Genomic DNA, 5,835 nt, shown 5'->3' with positions numbered 1-5,835 from the left:
CAAATACAGCCAGGCCCATTCTTCTCCCCGTTTGCCGACTCCACTCTCCTTCAGATCGTCCTGTAAATGAAAAGTAGTTCAATTGTTATTGTCACTGATGACGCTCTTTGGAGTGCATTGGTTCTATTATCACAAACAAATATTAATATATATCAATAAATTATTATTGTCACTCACCTTAATACGACTTGTATCCATCTTATTCAAAAAGAACAGTGTACATCCATGTACATTAAATGTACGTCGATTGTTAGTTGTAGGTGGCATGCTACTCTCAGTGCTGTGCTTCTCGTCCTTCAGATAATGATCAACTGAAGTGATTTGTTGATAGTTCATCTTTTTATACCATCAGTTATGGTGGAGGATGCAAGGCCTGTTGCTATCATCAACAAACATGTCAACAGACATTTCCAGAAACGTATACACTCAATATGTGTTTCTCGTTGATGTTTAGTTATGTACCATAGCAACCCATGTTTTACCTTAGCAACCATCAATTTCACCTTAGCTTTACCTAAGCAACCACCGGTTTTACCCTAGCAACCGAATATTACACCCTAGCAACTAACTATTAAACCCTAGCAACAGCTAATTAGACCCTAGCAACCACTGTTTTGCCATAGCAACCAACAGTTTTACCCTAGCAACTGAATATTACGCCCTAGCAACCAACTATTAAACCCTACCAACAGCTAATTAGACCCTAGCAACCACTGTTTTACCATAGCAACCAACATTTTTACCCTAGCAACCAGATATTACACCCTAGAAAACAAATGTTAGACCCTAGCAACCACCTATTAAACCCTAGCAACAGCTAATTAGACACTAGCAACTACTATTGCACCATAGCAACCAACAGTTTTTACCATAGCAACCACATATTAGACCCTAGCAACCATCTATTGGTCCATAGCAACCACCTGTTCACCCTAGCAACCACCTTTTGGACACTATCAACCACTGTTTTACCCTAGCAACCAACTTTTTTTTACCCTAGAAACCACCTGTTTTACAATAACAACCACCTGTTAGTCCATAGTGACTGCTGTTTTACCCTAGAAACCACCTATTAGACCCCACCAACCACTTATTAGACATAAGCAGCCATTGGTTTACCATATCAACTACCTGCTTTACCATTTAAACTAAGACACGCCATTAACCTAATTATGAGAGAGGGGTGTAAGAACACTGATGAAATTGTATTTTATTTATTTAAAAAATGTTATGAGCAGCAACCGCTATTTTAACTGTTACTGTTAATTTAAAATTAATGTGTCCAGGAGGCTTTAATTGTAATTCATTGACTCCACCTTTACTTTTTAATTATATATTTAACAAAAGGTGGCTCATCATAGGGCTGGGCAATTAACCACAAATATATAGACACCAAAATTTTAAACAGAGTTAAACAAAGGCAGACCAACCTAAGAGACCCAATAAATCCAATTACAATACGGTATAAAACATTGTGTGAACCTGCTGATCTTGTTAAGTGTTAAACCAAATGAAAAAACATATTAGCATCATTTGCTATTTTAACTGTAACTATGAAAGCGATACTTAATTGCCATTGTGCTGTCTGTTTTGTTATATAGGCCTACATAATACACTGCATTGATAACTACAATGTTATGGTCACAATTTAAAATAAATGTGTTCAGGAGGCACTAATTGCAACTCTTTGACTCCGTTTCTTACGGTATATTTTACAAAGGTGTCTTATCATAGGGCTGGGCAATTATATATCTGTTGTGCAGCATCAGAAGACCTCGATTGACCAAAGTACAGTGGTTCTCAAACTTTATGGGTTCAGGTCACCTCTATAACCTAATTATTTCATCCAGAGCTAAATCACTTATCTTTATGGCATAATTGACTACTTTGACATTTAACATTCTAGGCCCTAATTTAATCATTATAATGATTATTTCTATCATTATTATTATTATAAGATGAAGATGGTGACCAGAACATTTTGGGGCGCGTTCGGATATACGCACCGAGAATGTGCCCAGTTTTCTGAGTGCACTGGCGGTGACGTCATAGAGCGCACTGTGTTCTTCTGATTTACGAACGACCAGTAAGGGGCAGCGGTGCGCTTTTCAGCCTGAAGGTAAACAAAAAGTTTATCTGAAAAGCAACATGGCAGAAGCCGGCGCAAACAACATAAGCATCATTTCCCTGGTGACAAACGCAGCAGTTATCGAAAGTATAATTGACAGCGACGAGGATGACAGTGAAGTTGAGAATGTAAGTAACACTTTACATTTAACACGGCCATGAAAATCAACTGTGTTTATACGGGGAGATAGTTAGCCTTAGCCCGGGGCTAATCTCAGTGTTCCCACAGATGTTGTTGGCACAGTCTGCCAGTGGTGGAGAAAGTACTCCATTTGTTTTACTCTATACTGCAATTACTCTGTTACAAGTAAATGTACTTGAGTAAAAGTACAAACGTATTGGTATCAAAATGTATTTAAAGTACCAAGTTTTGAACTGTATAAAATCACAAAATCTGCAAAGTAACTAGTAACTAAGTGGTCAAATAATAGTAATGGAGTAAAAGTACAATATTTGCATATGAGATGGACTGTACTGTAGTAGAAGTAAAAGTATTGGACATTGGAAATACTCAAGTAAAGTACAAAAGCCTCAAAAGTTTACTTAAGTGCAGTACTTGAGTACATGTACTTAGTTACTTTCCATCACTGCAGTCTGCAGAGCATAATACACAGTTACACACACACACACACACACACACACACACACACACACACACACACACACACACACACACACACACACACACACAATATTGTCACTGCATACACTTGTATGAGTGAGTGACAAATACATTGAATCTGGCTATAAGATATAAGATTATGCAATTTTCTCTGTAGGACCAGGATTTGAGGATGGACCGACATATCCTGCAAATGATGGCAGGATTGGCAGACCCTGTACAACGCCAACTACAAGCAAGAGTAAAGATCCGTGATTATGCAGAGAAGACCGTACCGCTGTACCTGGACGACGCTTTCAGGGAGCACTTCAGGATGACACGCACAACATTCAGCATCCTAACAGGTCCTTAATATGTCATTTTATAATGTGATTTACTGTCTTAATGTTCTTAATGTTGTGTAAAGCACTGGTTCTCAAACCTTTTCATGTCAAGGACCTGCAAATAGACACATATTAGCCTGCGGACCCCCATTTGAAAAGATATGTCAGAGACCCCTGTAACCCAGGTTTAAAATGCTGTGTGTGTGTGTGTGTGTGTGTGTGTGTGTGTGTGTGTGTGTGTGTCACTGCTGACACGCACACGCACACACACACACACACACACACACACACACACACACACACACACACACACACACACACACACAGTCTCAGCAATCAATGAAGTCACCGATCAGCCACCCCAGTGATTGCAATTGGCAATCACTGACTACCAGCCAGCCACACCCTAGTACAAAATGGTGTCAGTCTGCAGTAGTGAGTGAGGTGCACATCACTCTGGAGCTGTTGCAGGTCTGTACCATATTCTAAAATCCCAGCAACATTTATCATTGACCAAATGACTAAACCCAATTATAATATGGCTTTTAGATTTCTACTACCCACACCTGATTGAACTGGCTGGCTGTGTGAAACTGACTGAGATTGAATTGTTGAGTGACAGTGTTCCAAATGTTTGTTGTTTGAAATGTTTGTTCCGATTTGATTGTTGTTTTGGTTTCTCATGTCATAAGAGAAGATATTTTTTATGGTTATAGCAGTGAATCTCAACCATTTTAATTTCAAGGACCCCAGTTTGATATGATATGCATCAGGCTATGGACCCCATTTGATACCATTTTGTTCTCTGGAACCCCCAATCTACACCGTAGTATCATTAGTGTTAATATAACTCTGAGAGTGTCGGTCCATTTGGTTCCATCTGTACACTCTCAGAGTTACAGACCCATAAATGGTCCAATTGGTTCCTACTTCTAAACTATTAACCTTTTGGCTGGGGATCCCCTGGAAGCCCCTCAAGGACCCCTGGGGGTCCACGGACCCTACTTTGAGAGCCACTGGTGTAAAGCACTTTGACTTGCCTTGTTGAAATGTGCTCTAAAACTAAATTTGCCTTGCTTTGCTTAACAGAGGAAATTGCAGAGGACCTCACCAACCAACATGGAGCTGGGCGAGCATCCATTCCAGCTTCCAAGCAGATACTGATTGTTTTGTGGCTATTGGGTAACCAGTGCTCATTCAGGTAACTTAGCCTAGTGACATTATTATACCTTCATTAGCTACATTCAATTCAGGCCATTAACTACACACAAAGTAGTGCATTTTGTATTAGAGATACATATTTACAATATACATACAATACAGATTAACACATACAAATATTCATTTCTTCTCGGCAGGGACATCAGTGACCGATTCGGCGTCACAAAATCAACAGTAGAAACCTGCTTCCAGAGAGTCATGAAAGCACTATCTCGTCTCTCAAAGACTGTCATATTATGGCCTACTGGGGCAAGGATAGCAGAGGTCACAAAGGGATTCAGTAAGCTGTATAACTTTCCCAGAGTAATTGGCGCCATTGATGGGACCCATATCCCAATCAAGGCTCCCCTTGAGTACCCAGAGACATACGTAAATAGGAAGGGTTTCCACGGCATCCACCTGCAAGCAGTCTGTGACCACAGCCTGTTCTTCACAGACTGCTTCAGTGGATATCCTGCTTCCGTCCATGATGCCAGGGTTTATAGGGAATCAGATTTATATGCCAGCATTGAAGCCAGCCCTCACCAGATGATGCCCGATGACACACACATCATTGGAGACCGTGCATACCCCCTACAGCCGTGGTTGTTGGTCCCATTCAAAGACAATGGCCACCTGTCCCAAGTTCAGCGACGCTACAATTTGGCTTTGTCAGGCACCAGGACAGCCATTGAAAGGTTTGTAATAGTTATATATATATATATATATATATATAGCCACCAGTTTTTCATGCTGGTTGGTTCAGCAATAATTTGTGGTGTGTTTGTGGTACACATTAACATGCTAAAAGCTGAATGGCTATCACTACAATCCTGCAGGCCTCATACCTTGGACACAGTACACTTCTAACATGACTACCACTGTGTTGTTAGTTTCTGCATACACAGCAACTTATGGTTGTCCTTCATTGTGCCATACAGAGCTTTTGCACTCCTAAAAGGACGCTTTCGCCGCCTGAAGTACCTAGATATGAACAGGATTGATCTGATCCCGTTGTGTATCATGGCCTGCTGCGTGCTCCACAACCTGTGTCTAGCCTATGAGGAGGACGTGGAGGACATGATCCAGGTATGCCATAACTACTGACTCTGTTGATAATTTACATGACAGGAGTCACAAATAGGGGAGATTAGGTTAACAGGATGGAGATTGTGTCACAACCATGTCATTTGGCAGCAGTTTTATGGAAAACAGGACAGTGTCCTTTAAAAGTAAACATCCCTTTTACAAATGCAATCCTAACAAAAATAAACTTCACAGGCTGGGCAGGACGACCTACAGGAGGACCCATCACAGGAGGAAGTGCATCATGACCAGGACCGGGTGCTGTCAGTTGCAGAGCTGCATCAGGACCAGGACCGGTTGCAGACAGTTGGTGCTCAGAAGAGGAACTACATCGCCTCCATACTCACTCCAGAGTTATAATTTAACTACAGTGTCACACAACAGTAGCAAAAACGGCCGTTCTACAAGCTCACAATGCTCATTGTGAGCTTCTGTGACTGGATGAATGCATTTCACATTTTAAGACCTTGAACGCAA

General features: G+C 40.9%; 1 long non-coding RNA gene across 1 annotated transcript; it reads left to right on the top strand.

Annotated features, from left to right (window-relative positions):
- Positions 1-2,136: 2,136 nt before the first annotated feature.
- On the top strand, positions 2,137-4,949 carry LOC311056875. Its single transcript, XR_014601919.1, has 3 exons — positions 2,137-2,256; positions 4,162-4,273; positions 4,431-4,949. It is a non-coding gene; the product is annotated as an uncharacterized lncRNA (long non-coding RNA).
- The last annotated feature ends 886 nt before the right edge of the window (positions 4,950-5,835 follow it).

Source organism: Gymnoscopelus microlampas (genome assembly GCF_963454915.1).
Source record: "Gymnoscopelus microlampas genome assembly, chromosome: 12".
NCBI classification, from domain to species: Eukaryota; Metazoa; Chordata; class Actinopteri; order Myctophiformes; family Myctophidae; genus Gymnoscopelus; species Gymnoscopelus microlampas.
Note: the sequence above shows the minus strand (reverse complement) of the source record. Positions and strands in the feature narration are given on the sequence as shown.